General features: G+C 41.0%; 1 protein-coding gene across 2 annotated transcripts in view; it reads left to right on the top strand.

Annotated features, from left to right (window-relative positions):
• ST3GAL1 (ST3 beta-galactoside alpha-2,3-sialyltransferase 1) overlaps positions 1-16,223 on the top strand; it is a 208,670-nt gene that overhangs the window by 137,499 nt on the left and 54,948 nt on the right. The gene's annotated exons all lie outside the window — the stretch shown is intronic.

The following is a 16,223-nucleotide window of genomic DNA, read 5'->3' as shown; positions in this document are numbered from 1 at the left end:
CCTTTACACGGATCAGTCGTCCTGGTCTCTTTGCTGAAAAACAGTGTTTCCACCCTTCACAGTAGGTATAGTGTTCTTTGGCTGCAACTCAGCATTCTTTCTCCTCCAAACATGACGAGTTGAGTTTTTACCAAAAAGTTCTACTTTGGTTTCATCTGACCATATGACATTCTTCCAATACTCTTCTGGATCATCCAAAAGCTCTCTAGTAAACTTCAGACGGGCCCGGACATGTACTGGCTTAAGCAGGTGGACACGTCTGGCACTGCATGATTTGAGTCCCTGGTGGTGTACTGTGTTACTGATGGTAGCCTTTGTTACTTTGGTCCCAGCTCTCTGCAGGTCATTCACTAGGTCCCCTGTGTGGTTCTGGGATTTTTGTTCACTGTTCTTTTGATCATTTTGACACCAAGGGGTGAGATCTTGCGTGGAGACCCAGATAGAGGGAGATTATCAGTGGTCTTGTATGTCTTCCATTTTCTAATAATTGCTCCCACAGTTGATTTCTTCACACCAAGCTGCTTGCCTATTGCATTTTCAGTCTTCCCAGCCTGGTGCAGGTCTACAATTTTGTTTCTGGTGTCCTTTGACAGCTCTTTGGTCTTGGCCATAGTGGAGTTTGGAGTGTGACTGTTTGAGATTGTGGACAGGTGTCTTTTATACTGATAACAAGTTCAAACAGGAGCCATTAATACAGGTAACGAGTGGAGGACAGAGGAGACTCTTAAAGGAGAAGTTACAGGTCTGTGAGAGCCAGAAATCTTTCTTGTTTGTAGGTGACCAAATACTTATTTTCCACCATAATTAGCAAATAAAAATCAGACAATGTGATTTTAAGGATTTTTTTTTTTCTCATTATGTCTCTCATAGTTGAGGTTATAACCTATGATGAAAATTACAGGCCTCTCTCATCTTTTTAAGTGGGAGAACTTGCACAATTGGTGGCTGACTAAATACTTTTTTCCCCCACTATATATATATATATATATATATATATATATATATATATATATCTCAACATATGTATATATGCATGTTCCACCATAACTTCCAAATGGCTATTTTGATGAAACTTTGTACACATGTTACTTATATGTCAACTAAAAATATAGAATAGTTTTATCAAAGAAAATATAGGGAAATGTATAAACAGCGCCGTATATTGATCGAACACCATAACAATTCGCACAACCAAAGGAAATGAAAACAGAGTCACTTATAGGAAAATATCCATAAAAATGTTTGAACTTTATTGAAATATCAATAGGAAAATTCATGAAAATAAGTAAATGGTATATACAAGGGGAAATACAGGCCTAAAAAAAAGGAAAACATTATCAGAGCCCACACGGAAATTTTTTTACAAATTATAACAAAACGTTGGTTACAGTTTAGCTTCTGGAGAAAATAGAATGAACTAATAAGTAATAACTAATACCCAGCGGCGCAAAAAGGTGAATGTGTAATAAACAACTATGGCCCAGATGTATCAAACGATGTAAGAGAAAAAATCACAGTTCAGCAAACGAGCGTCGGTAAAGTGAAAGCTGAGCTGTGATAAATATAAATAAATAATACATTTGTGAGGGTTTTTGTTGTTTTTTTATAGGGGTACACCGCTGCTCAGCGTGGGGAACAAACTGTTCAGAACGCTGGAGCCGGCGCCGGGATCTTGTGATGTCATAGCCCCACCCACTCATGATGTCACGCCCCCTCCCATAGACTTGCATTGAGGAGGCGTGGCATTGTGAGGGGGCGGGGCTATGACGTGACGAGCTCCTGACTCCAGCGTTCAGAAGAGTTTGTTCCAGACTTGCATTGAGGGGGCAGGGCGTGACATTGTGAGGGGGCGGGGTTATGACGTGACAAGCTCCTGACTCCAGCGTTCAGAAGAGTTTGTTCCAGACTTGCATTGAGGAAGCAGGGCATGACATTGTGAGGGGGCGGGGCTATGACGTGACGAGCTCCTGACTCCAGCGTTCAGAAGAGTTTGTTCCAGACTTGCATTGAGGGGGCGGGGCGTGACATTGTGATGGGGCGGGGCTATGACGTGACGAGCTCCTGACTCCAGCGTTCAGAAGAGTTTGTTCCAGACTTGCATTGAGGAAGCAGGGCGTGACATTGTAATGGGGCTGGGCTATGACGTGATGAGCTCCTGACTCCAGCGCTCGGAACAGTTTGTTCCAGACTTGCATTGAGGGGGCGGGGCGTGACATTGTGATTGGGCGGGGCTATGACGTGATGAGCTCCTGACTCCAGCGTTCAGAGGAGTTTGTTCCAGACTTGCATTGAGGGGGCAGGGCGTGACATTGTGATGGGGCGGGGCTATGACGTGACGAGCTCCTGACTCCAGCGCTCGGAACAGTTTGTTCCAAACGCTGAACAGCGGAGTACCCCTTTAAGCCTCTTGGGCTACAGAGATGAGAACAGGATATGAAGGCAAGATATAAGGGCAAGATTTAAAGGGGTCCTCTGGTGCTCCAGCGTTCTGAACATAGACATGAATGGAGAGGGCGTGATATGACTTCAAAAGGGGGCGTGGCTGTGTCATCACGACCACTGCCGGAGGAACCCAGCATTTGTTTAGAACCCCGGGTGCTGCCAAAGATCGCGCGGGTCCCCAGCAACGGGACCCCCGCGATCAGGCATCTGTCTAATTTCTGTTCCGGTGCAGAGTCTTATTAGCGCCATAAAGCTTTTTTTCTTTCCTGTTCTTTTACTGCTTGTACAGTACGGGAATTGTTTTTAAACATTTTAGCAGATTTCTTCCATTTGGCAGAGGGGCCCGAGTCCCAGCGGGGGGGGGGGGGGAGCATTGATAAAATCCAGACTTCAGCTGTTTGTATGAGTTAAATTCCGGAAAAAAAAAAAGGGAAGGAAATGCTACCCCCCCCCCCCCCTTCTCCCATCCCCCATCCCCCTTCATTATACAGGGATTTTTCCCTTCTTCTGCCATTTAACCTAAAGACCTTGAAGATAAATTCTTTCCATGTAGAACATTTATGGTCAAATGCAACAATGATCCCAGTTATCACTACCAGGTAGGAACAGGTTAAAATGTCCTTTTGGTTCCTTATCGATTTTTTACGTTTGTGCACTTGTCATGAGTTTTTGGTCATCCTACCCTAAGGCCTGAGTCATGTGACAGAGCTGTATAGAGGAGGCATATGTAAAGACTCCGAGGGGAAATTTATCAAGGAATTTAGATTTTTTTTTTTTTTTACGTACGTTTGACGCAAAATAGTCACATGTGGCGTGCGTGCGATTTTTTTTTTTACGCGTTTTCGCCGCACAGCAGATTATTGAGAAATCACTGTTGATGGTCAAATCCGTCTTTACAGGTGCAGTGGTCAGGAATTTAACATTGCGACTTTTTTGAAAAAAAAATCAGAAATAAATTTGCAACACCAACCCCCCCCTTTTGGTGACTAGTCACCGGCAAACGGCTTAAAAGGGTATTCCAGGAAAAAACTTTTTTTTTTATATATCAACTGGCTCCAGAAAGTTAAACAGATTTGTAAATTACTTCTATTAAAAAAATCTTAATCCTTTCAGTACTTATGAGCTTCTGAAGTTAAGGTTGTTCTTTTCTGTCTAAGTGCTCTCTGATGACACCTGTCTCGGGAAACGCCCAGTTTAGAAGAGGTTTGCTATGGGGGATTTGCTTCTAAACTGGGCGGTTCCCGAGACATGTGTCATCACAGAGCACTTAGACAGAAAAGAACAACCTTAACTTCAGAAGCTCATAAGTACTGAAAGGATTAAGATTTTTCAATAGAAGTCATTTACAAATCTGTTTAGTTTTCTGGAGCCAGTTGATATATAAAAAATATTTTCCTGGATAACCCCTTTAACCCCTACCCCTGCCCTAACATGTGTCTCTCTATATGGTACAAAAGTACAACCCCCAGCACGCCCTGAGTTTTTAAATAAATGTGAATAAGCCCCCCCAAAATAAAATAAAATAAATGAATAAAAATGTTTATGCTCCCAAGCAGTGAACAGTGTGAACACAAAAAAATACCATCTATGACGGGCAAGCAGTCACGCTGACACTATGTGGAGACTAATGGGTTTGACTTTCTCAGTCCTATAGCTGTGTACGTCCATTATAGGGACCGTATAATACGGTAATAGAAATGTTTTCCCTAGAGCAGTCGTCTCCAACCTGCGGACCTCCAGATGTTGCAAAACTACAACACCCAGCATGCCCGGACAGCCGTTGGCTGTCCGGGCATGCTGGGAGTTGTAGTTTTGCAACATCTGGAGGTCCACAGGTTGGAGACCACTGCCCTAGAGCTAAGATATAGCTGTGGAGAGGGCTCGTTGAATTACAGTGATCCCTCAACTTACAATGGTCTCAGCATACAATAGTTTCAACATACAATGGTCTTTTCTGGACCATCGTAAGTTGAAACCAGACTCAACATACAATGTACAGACAGACCAGATCTGTGATACCTGTCAATGGCTGGAAGAACCGACCAATCAGAATGGGCATTCACTGGTAAAACCCCTGTATTACTGAAGCGTATGCACTGACTGGTGTCTGGTAGTGCCCCCTACAGTACCGGGAGGTATTACATGTTCTGTACACTTTACCTGTATTACTGAAGTGTATGCACTGACTGGTGTCTGGTAGCGCCCCCTACAGTACAGGGAGTTATTACATGTTCTGTACTCTTTACCTTTATTACTGAAGTGTATGCACTGACTGGTGTCTGGTAGCGCCCCCTACAGTACAGAGAGGTATTACATGTTCTGTACTCTTTACCTGTATTACTGAAGTGTATGCACTGACTGGCTGTCTGGTAGCGCCCCCTACAGTACAGGGAGTTATTACATGTTCTGTACTCTTTACCTGTATTACTGAAGTGTATGCACTGACTGGTGTCTGGTAGCGCCCCCTACAGTACAGGGAGGTATTACATGTTCTGTACTCTTTACCTGTACCAGGGTTAGCTGCTCCTTTGGACCCCAGGTGAGGGCGGCTCCATTTTACTTTTTAGGACACTGTGTACTGTCCAGGATCCTGAAGAAGATCCTGTTCTCTACATAGACCAGTGTTTCCAAAGCAGGGTGGCCCCAGCTGTTGCAAAACTACAACTCCCAGCATGCCCGGACAGCCGAAGGCTGTCCGGGCGCACTGGGAGTTGTAGTTTTGCAACATATGGATGCACACTGGTTAGGCAGTTATGAGCAGCACTTTTCAAGGGTCAGCACATCGGTGATTGTATAGTAATATAAGCTCAAGAGGATCCTGACATATGTCTGACTAAGCTCCTGCCATAATACCGCCCTATAAAATATTGAAGGCGTAATGTTATACGGTGTGTCAGGTGCTACAGTGCTGTATAATGACACCGTTGCACTTACGTGTTCAACATAGCGGATTAAGAGTGTGAACTGTGAGAAACTCAATGACTCAAAGAAAAGCAATTCCGGTAAGGCTAGAAATGTATATCCTAAACCTATATCTAAACAAGTGACTAGTGAATAAATAAAAGTGAGTGCTCAATATTATTATTATTATTTTTTTTTTTTTACAAAATTAACCACTATAATACTGCTCCTATATACAAGAATATAACTACTATAATACTGCACCTATATACAAGAATATAACTACTATAATACTGCTCCTATATACAAGAATATAACTACTATAGTACTGCTCCTATATACAAGAATATAACTACTATAATACTGCTCCTATATACAAGAATATAACTACTATAATACTGCACCTATATACAAGAATATAACTACTATAATACTGTCTCCTATATACAAGAATATAACTACTGTAATACTGCTCCTATATACAAGAATATAACTACTATAATACTGCTCCTATATACAAGAATATAACTACTATAATACTGCTCCTATATACAAGAATATAACTACTATAATACTGCTCCTATATACAAGAATGTAACTAGTATAACACTGCTCCTATATACAAGAATATAACTACTATAATACTGCTCCTATATACAAGAATATAACTACTATAATACTGCCTCCTATATACAAGAATATAACTACTATAATACTGCCTCCTATATACAAGAATATAACTACTATAATACTGCTCCTATATACAAGAATATAACTACTATAATACTGCCTCCTATATACAAGAATATAACTACTATAATACTGCCTCCTATATACAAGAATATAACTACTATAATACTGCCTCCTATATACAAGAATATAACTACTATAATACTGCCTCCTATATACAAGAATATAACTACTATAATACTGCTCCTATATACAAGAATATAACTTCTATAATACTGCCTCCTATATACAAGAATATAACTAATATAATACTGCCTCCTATATACAAGAATATAACTACTATAATACTGCTCCTATGTACAAGAATATAACTACTATAATACTGCTCCTATATACAAGAATATAACTACTATAATACTGCCCCTATATACAAGAATATAACTACTATAATACTGCTCCTATATACAAGAATGTAACTACCATAATACTGCTCCTATATACAAGAATATAACTACTATAATACTGCTCCTATATACAAGAATATAACTACTATAATACTGCCTCCTATATACAAGAATATAACTACTATAATACTGCTCCTATATACAAGAATATAACTACTATAATACTGCCTCCTATATACAAGAATATAACTACTATAATACTGCCTCCTATATACAAGAATATAACTACTATAATACTGCTCCTATATACAAGAATATAACTACTATAATACTGCTCCTATATACAAGAATATAACTACTATAATACTGCTCCTATATACAAGAATATAACTACTATAATACTGCCCCTATATACAAGAATATAACTACTATAATACTGCTCCTATATACAAGAATGTAACTACCATAATACTGCTCCTATATACAAGAATATAACTACTATAATACTGCTCCTATATACAAGAATATAACTACTATAATACTGTCTCCTATATACAAGAATATAACTACTATAATACTGCTCCTATATACAAGAATATAACTACTATAATACTGCTCCTATATACAAGAATATAACTACTATAATACTGCTCCTATATACAAGAATATAACTACTATAATACTGCCCCTATATACAAGAATATAACTACTATAATACTGCTCCTATATACAAGAATGTAACTACCATAATACTGCTCCTATATACAAGAATATAACTACTATAATACTGCTCCTATATACAAGAATATAACTACTATAATACTGTCTCCTATATACAAGAATATAACTACTATAATACTGCTCCTATATACAAGAATATAACTACTATAATACTGCTCCTATATACAAGAATATAACTACTATAATACTGCTCCTATATACAAGAATATAACTACTATAATACTGCTCCTATATACAAGAATATAACTACTATAATACTGCCTCCTATATACAAGAATATAACTACTATAATACTGCCTCCTATATACAAGAATATAACTACTATAATACTGCCTCCTATATACAAGAATATAACTACTATAATACTGCCTCCTATATACAAGAATATAACTACTATAATACTGCTCCTATATACAAGAATATAACTTCTATAATACTGCCTCCTATATACAAGAATATAACTAATATAATACTGCCTCCTATATACAAGAATATAACTACTATAATACTGCTCCTATGTACAAGAATATAACTACTATAATACTGCTCCTATATACAAGAATATAACTACTATAATACTGCCCCTATATACAAGAATATAACTACTATAATACTGCTCCTATATACAAGAATGTAACTACCATAATACTGCTCCTATATACAAGAATATAACTACTATAATACTGCTCCTATATACAAGAATATAACTACTATAATACTGCCTCCTATATACAAGAATATAACTACTATAATACTGCTCCTATATACAAGAATATAACTACTATAATACTGCCTCCTATATACAAGAATATAACTACTATAATACTGCCTCCTATATACAAGAATATAACTACTATAATACTGCTCCTATATACAAGAATATAACTACTATAATACTGCTCCTATATACAAGAATATAACTACTATAATACTGCTCCTATATACAAGAATATAACTACTATAATACTGCCCCTATATACAAGAATATAACTACTATAATACTGCTCCTATATACAAGAATGTAACTACCATAATACTGCTCCTATATACAAGAATATAACTACTATAATACTGCTCCTATATACAAGAATATAACTACTATAATACTGTCTCCTATATACAAGAATATAACTACTATAATACTGCTCCTATATACAAGAATATAACTACTATAATACTGCTCCTATATACAAGAATATAACTACTATAATACTGCTCCTATATACAAGAATATAACTACTATAATACTGCCCCTATATACAAGAATATAACTACTATAATACTGCTCCTATATACAAGAATGTAACTACCATAATACTGCTCCTATATACAAGAATATAACTACTATAATACTGCTCCTATATACAAGAATATAACTACTATAATACTGTCTCCTATATACAAGAATATAACTACTATAATACTGCTCCTATATACAAGAATATAACTACTATAATACTGCTCCTATATACAAGAATATAACTACTATAATACTGCTCCTATATACAAGAATATAACTACTATAATACTGCTCCTATGTACAAGAATATAACTACTATAATACTGCTCCTATATACAAGATGCTGAAAACTTTTATTCCATGATCTTCCGTATGACCAGGGCAGGTGGGGGACAAGGAGGAGCAAAAAAAAGGGGAAGCAACTAGTTTCACGCCCTGAGGCACTTTGTCAAGCTAAACCACAGCGTCTGGGAAGAGGGAACAGGAATTTTACATATCCAGCGCTGCTGACATAACAAATGCAAATTAGGTAAAATTGCAACACATGAGCAAATGACATTCAGGAGCTTCTAGTAAAAAAAGAAGTTAGAATATAAGAAGGCCGAGGAAAAAGAACATAGAATAACAGGAAGAGATGGGGAAAATAAGACAAAAAATATTTTCAAAGAAAAAATTGAAAAAAAATTAATATATTTCATGTCCATTACAAAAACCCCAGTGGCACGCTCTTTCGCCATAATTTTTCTCGCCATCTTTGAAGCCAAATATATGCACTGTCAAAGCAATCCATTTTTGCAATACACTGTTAAAGTGGTACTCCGGTGAATTATTTATTTATTTATTTATTTAAATCAACTGGTGCCAGAAAGTTAAACAGATTTGTAAATTACTTCTATTAAAAAATCTTAATCCTTCCTGTACTTATTAGCTGCTGAATACTACAGCGGAAATTATTTTCTTTTTGAAACACAGAGCTCTCTGCTGACCTCATGAGCACAGTGCTCTCTGCTGACATCCCTGTCCATTTTAGGAACTGTCCAGAACAGTATATGTTTGCTATGGGGATTTCCTTTTACTCTGGACACTTCCTAAAATGGACAGAGAAGTCAGCAGAGAGCACTGTGCTGGTGATGTCAGCAGAGAGCTCTGTGTTTCAAACGGAACAGAATTTCCACTGTAGTATTCAGCAGCTAATAAGTACAGGAAGGATTAAGATTTTTTAATAGAAGTAATTTACAAATCTGTTTAACTTTCTGGCACCAGTTGATTTAAAAAAAAAAAAAAAGTTTTTCACCGGAGTACCCCTTTAAATATTATCGGTACATGGATGATATACTGATTATCTGGAACAGCACACCCGAAAAATTCCAGGAATTCACTGAATATATAGGTAACAACAGCACGAATATGAAATTCACAAATAAGATCAGTGCCACAATGTTGGGATTTATAGATGTCCTGCTAGTAATCGACAATGGCCAATTGGTAACACAAGGTTTTACCGAAAACCTGCAGCATCCAGCAATTTACTACATCGTAACAGCTTCCATCCTCACCGTACCAAACTAGCGTTACCATACGGCCAGTTCTTACGTGTGAAATATTTTTTTAATAAAAGAGCAAGGTCTTCGAGACCCAAGCCCAAGAACTTTTTCAAAGTTTCCTCCAACGAGGATACCCGTGGAATGAATTGAATGAGGCTTTAGATAAAACCCCAAAAATTCCCAGAAAGGGTTTAGTACCCAATAGTTACAAAAAAAAAATAAAAAATGAAGAAAAGGAAAAACGACACCCAACGCTTTGTATTTTAATTTCCGTTTAAAGGGTACCTCTCATCAAAAAAACTTTTGATATATTATAGATTAATGTATGCAGAATAACTTTACGATTGCATGTTATTAAAAAATATGCTTCTTTCTATTTCATTTTCCACTTTGAAGAAATGACCACTAGGGGTCTCCCTAGCAGTCCTGGCAGCAAGCATTTCAGACTCATGCTGGAGTCCTAAACACTACGAGCTGCCAGTCTGCTTTGTTCACAAAGGAGAACACTCAGAGCTGCCAGCCTGCTTTGTTCACAGCCTGTTTGGCTGTGAACAAAGCAGGCTGGCAGCTCTGAGTGTTTATGACTCCAGCCTGAGTCAGAAATGCTTGCTGACAGGACTCATCGGGAAAAATACAATAGAAAGAAGCATATTTTTCATTAACATGCTATTGGAAAGTTATTCAACATTCATTAATCTAAAATATATCAAAAGTTTTTAACATTATGGCTGACACCATAAAACAAGTGATCAAAAACAATTGGTTCATTATCGAAAAGGACCCGGTCTTCCCAGATTCTGCTGTAACAAAACCTTTAATTTCTTTCAGGAGAAGCAAAAGTTTAAAGGGGTACTCCGGCCCTAAGACATCTTATCCCCTATCCAAAGGATAGGGGATAAGATGTCTGACCGCGGGGGTCCCGCCACTGGATTCTTGGATTCTTTGCACCCACCTCTTTGAGCTGCACGCCGCGCTGCCAGCTCACAAACTGCCGGGTGTCGACCACGGGGCTGGAGTACCATGACATCAAGACTCTGCCCCCGTGTGACGTCACCCCCCGCTATGCAAGTCTATGGGAGGGGGCGTGACTGCCGTCACGCCCCCTCCCATAGACTTGCATAGCGGGGGTGACATCACACGGGGGTGGATTCCTGATGTTACAATGCTCCGGCCCTGTGGTGTGCGGCTCAAAGAGGTGGGTGCCGAATCCAAGATTGTGGGGGTCCCCAGCGGCGGGACCCCCGGGGTCAGACATCTTAGGGCCGGAGTACCCCTTTAAAGGGGTATTCCAGGAAAAAACTTTTTTTTATATATATATATATATATATATATATATATCAACTGGCTCCAGAAAGTTAAACAGATTTGTAAATTACTTCTATTAAAAAAAATTCTTAATCCTTTCAGTACTTATGAGCTTCTGAAGTTAAGGTTGTTCTTTTCTGTCTAAATCCTCTCTGATGACACCTGTCTCGGGAAACACCCAGTTTAGAAGAGGTTTTCTATGGGGATTTGCTTCTAAACTGGGCGTTTCCAGAGACACGTGTCATCAGAGAGCACTTAGACAGAAAAGAACAACCTTAACTTCAGAAGCTCATAAGTACTGAAAGGATTAATATTAGAAGTAATTTACAAATCTTTAACTTTCTGGAGCCAGTTGATATATAAAAAAAAAGTTTTTTTCCTGGACAACCCCTTTAAGTAACATGTTGGTCGGAAGTTCTCTTCCTGCAGAAAATAAAGAAAATGACTGTCCTCCTCCATTCTAGTTGGCAATTTTTAATGTGGCCGCTGTTCACATTGCAAGTTTTTTACCACAGGCAAATACTATTCTCTCGGGGGCACTGATGTCCGGATAAAAGATTTTATCTGTTGTCGGACCAAGTATGCTGTTTATGCGGTAACTTGACCTTGAAAGAACTTGGATCTACTATACGCCCTCTTAAAATCAGATTCCGCGAGCCTATACGCTCCGTTCACACTGGCCATGGACGCATACGTCTTATCTAACATGTCAGGTTAGGTTCACACTGTGGAATTTCTGGGCAAAATTTCTGCCTGAGATCGAGCTGGCGGCACTAGGACCGAGCAGACTGCATTGCTGCCCCCATAGACAGCAATGCATTTCTGGGTGGATCTTTTGGGAGATCTGCTCAGAAATGCATTGCCATCTATGGGGACAGCAATGTAGTCCGTGCGGTCCTAGTGCCGCCAGCCCGATCTCCGGCAGAAATTCTGCCCAGAAATTCCACAGTGTGAACCTAGCCTTAGATCTACTCCTGGAGGAAACGCAGAAGTACTAAATTTTTTTGGAAGACAAAGGGTGAAAGAAAACCTACCTGGCATTGATCACCACAAAACCCTGCGAAGAACGCTGCATAATCCGTACAAGAGCGCTCGGAGGCTTAGGTCGGAATGACCACCAGGACCTTAGTGCGTTTTTGTTATGGACATGAAATATATTATTAGATGGAATTTTTTTTTTTTTTTTCCTTGAAAATTATAATTTTTGTCTTATTTTCCCCATCTCTTCCTCATCCTGTTATTCTATGTTCTTTTTCCTCGGCTTTCTTATATTCTATTTTCTTATTTTATTTTTTATTTTTTTCCTAGAAGGTTTTGAATGACATTTGCTCATGTGTTGCAATTAGTGTTAGAGCGGCATAGGCCATATTCGAATTCGCAATATTTCGCGAATATATGGATGAATATTCGTCATATATTCGCATATTCGCAATATTTGCGGCCTTTTTTTACTATGCGCCATAAAATTTGCATTCGCCATAAAATTCGCTAGCGCATGCGCAATATCACGTGATAAGAAAGCTAAAAGAAGGGAGGGATCAATATGCGCAAAAATTTTCATATGCAGATTTTTGGGCGCCCGTCAGTCTGACACAGTGACTAGTATTGGAGCCGTGTTTACACCACAAGCTGGAAGTAGGGAGGGATGAGATCACTGTGATGTGTACTGTGAAAAAAAAAATGTGAATATTCGTAATTGCGAATATTTAGGGCTATATTCACAATATTCACGATTTCACGAATATGCAATATTTGCGATAAATATTCGCATTGCGAATATTGGCGCCCAGCACTAGTTGCAATTATACCTAATTTGCATTTGTTATGTCAGCAGCGCTGGATATATGAAATTCCTGTTCCCTCCTCCCAGACACTGTGTTTTAGCTTGATAAAGCGCCTCAGGGCGTGAAACTAGTTGCTTCCCCTTTTTTTTTGCTCCTCCGCGTCCCCCACCTGTCCTGGTCATACGGAAGATCATGGAATAAAAGTTTACAAGTTTTCAGTATCTACAGTGGGTGAGTGCGGTTTTTCCGATACTTCTATGGACATATAACTACTATAATACTTGTCACGATGCCGGCTGGCAGGTAGTGGACCCTCTGTGCCAGAGAGGGATTGGCGTGGACCGTGCTAGTGGACCGGTTCTAAGCCACTACTGGTTTTCACCAGAGCCCGCCGCAAAGCGGGATGGTCTTGCTGCGGCGGTAGTGACCAGGTCGTATCCACTAGCAACGGCTCACCTCTCTGGCTGCTGAAGATAGGCGCGGTACAAGGGAGTAGGCAGAAGCAAGGTCGGACGTAGCAGAAGGTCGGGGCAGGCAGCAAGGATCGTAGTCAGGGGCAACGGCAGAAGGTCTGGAAACACAGGCAAGGAACACACAAGGAACGCTTTCACTGGCACTAAGGCAACAAGATCCGGCAAGGGAGTGCAAGGGAAGTGAGGTAATATAGGGAAGTGCACAGGTGAAAACCCTAATTGGAACCACTGCGCCAATCAGCGGCGCAGTGGCCCTTTAAATCGCAGAGACCCGGCGCGCGCGCGCCCTAGGGAGCGGGGCCGCGCGCGCCGGGACAGAACAGACGGGGAGCGAGTCAGGTAGGGGAGCCGGGGTGCGCATCGCGAGCGGGCGCTACCCGCATCGCGAATCGCATCCCGGCTGGCAGCAGGATCGCAGCGCCCCGGGTCAGAGGACGTGACCGGAGCGCTGCAGCGGAGGGAGTGAAGCGAGCGCTCCGGGGAGGAGCGGGGACCCGGAGCGCTCGGCGTAACAGTACCCCCCCCCCTTGGGTCTCCCCCTCTTCTTGGAGCCTGAGAACCTGAGGAGCAGACTTTTGTCAAGGATGTTGTCCTCAGGTTCCCAGGATCTCTCTTCAGGACCACAACCCTCCCAGTCTACTAAAAAAAAATTTTTCCCTCTGACCTTTTTGGCAGCCAAAATTTCCTTGACCGAGAAGACGTCCGAGGAGCCGGAAACAGGAGTGGGAGGAACAGATTTGGGAGAAAAACGGTTGAGGATGAGTGGTTTGAGAAGAGAGACGTGAAAGGCATTAGGGATACGAAGAGAAGGAGGAAGAAGAAGTTTATAAGAGACAGGATTAATTTGACACAAAATTTTGAAAGGACCAAGATAGCGTGGTCCCAACTTGTAGCTAGGGACACGGAAGCGGACATATTTAGCGGAGAGCCATACCTTGTCTCCAGGGGAAAAAACGGGGGGAGCTCTTCTTTTCTTATCCGCGAACCTCTTCATGCGTGAAGAAGCCTGTAAGAGAGAATTTTGGGTCTCTCTCCATATAATGGAAAGGTCACGAGAAATTTCATCCACAGCGGGCAGACCAGAGGGCAAGGGGGTAGGGAGGGGGGGAAGAGGGTGACGGCCGTACACCACGAAAAATGGGGATTTGGAGGAAGATTCAGAGACCCTGAAGTTATACGAAAATTCGGCCCATGGAAGGAGATCTGCCCAGTCATCCTGGCGGGAGGAAACAAAATGTCGCAAATAATCACCCAGGATCTGGTTAATTCTTTCTACTTGTCCATTGGACTGGGGATGATATGCAGAGGAAAAATTTAATTTAATCTTGAGTTGTTTACAGAGAGCCCTCCAGAATTTAGACACGAATTGGACCCCTCTATCCGAGACAATCTGCGTAGGCAACCCGTGAAGACGAAAAATGTGTACAAAAAATTGTTTAGCCAACTGAGGCGCAGAAGGAAGACCAGGAAGAGGGATGAAATGTGCCATTTTGGAGAATCGATCAACGACCACCCAAATAACGGTGTTGCCACGGGAAGGGGGTAAATCAGTAATAAAATCCATACCAATCAGAGACCAAGGCTGTTCGGGGACAGGCAGAGGATGAAGAAAACCAGCGGGCTTCTGGCGAGGAGTCTTATCCCGGGCACAGATAGTGCAGGCTCGCACAAAGTCCCCAACATCCGTCTCCAGAGTCGGCCACCAATAGAAGCGGGAGATGAGTTGCACAGATTTCTTGATGCCCGCATGACCTGCGAGATGGGAGGAGTGACCCCATTTGAGGATTCCGAGGCGTTGGCGTGGAGAAACAAAGGTCTTTCCTGGAGGAGTCTGCCTGATGGAGGCAGGAGAAGTGGAGATCAGGCAGTCAGGTGGAATGATGTGTTGCGGAGGGAGATCAACTTCTGAGGCATCCGAGGAACGAGAGAGAGCATCGGCCCTAATGTTCTTATCGGCAGGACGAAAGTGAATCTCAAAATTAAATCGGGCAAAGAACAGAGACCACCGGGCCTGGCGAGGATTCAGCCGTTGGGCCGACTGGAGGTAGGAGAGGTTCTTGTGGTCGGTGTAGATAATAACAGGAAATCTTGATCCCTCCAGCAGATGCCTCCATTCCTCAAGTGCTAATTTAATGGCTAGAAGCTCTCGATCCCCGATGGAGTAGTTCCTCTCCGCTGGAGAGAAGGTCCTAGAGAAAAAACCACAAGTGACAGCATGCCCGGAAGGATTTTTTTGTAGAAGAACAGCTCCAGCTCCTACTGAGGAGGCATCAACCTCCAATAGGAAGGGTTTGGAAGGGTCAGGTCTGGAGAGCACGGGAGCCGAAGAAAAGGCAGACTTGAGTCGTTTAAAGGAGTCTTCTGCTTGAGGAGGCCAGGACTTGGGATCAGCATTTTTCTTGGTTAAAGCCACGATAGGAGCCACAATGGTAGAAAAATGTGGAATAAATTGCCTGTAATAATTGGCGAACCCCAAAAAGCGTTGGATAGCACGGAGTCCGGAGGGGCGTGGCCAATTTAAGACGGCAGAGAGTTTGTCTGGATCCATCTGTAGTCCCTGGCCAGAGACCAAATATCCTAGAAAAGGAAGAGATTGGCATTCAAACAGACATTTCTCAATTTTGGCATAGAGTTGGTTGTCACGAAGTCTCTGAAGAACCATACGGACATGCTGGCGGTGTTCTTCTAGATTGGCAGAA

This window comes from Hyla sarda, chromosome 5 (assembly GCF_029499605.1).
Source record: "Hyla sarda isolate aHylSar1 chromosome 5, aHylSar1.hap1, whole genome shotgun sequence".
NCBI classification, from domain to species: Eukaryota; Metazoa; Chordata; class Amphibia; order Anura; family Hylidae; genus Hyla; species Hyla sarda.
This window is presented reverse-complemented; position numbering and strand designations above follow the sequence as displayed.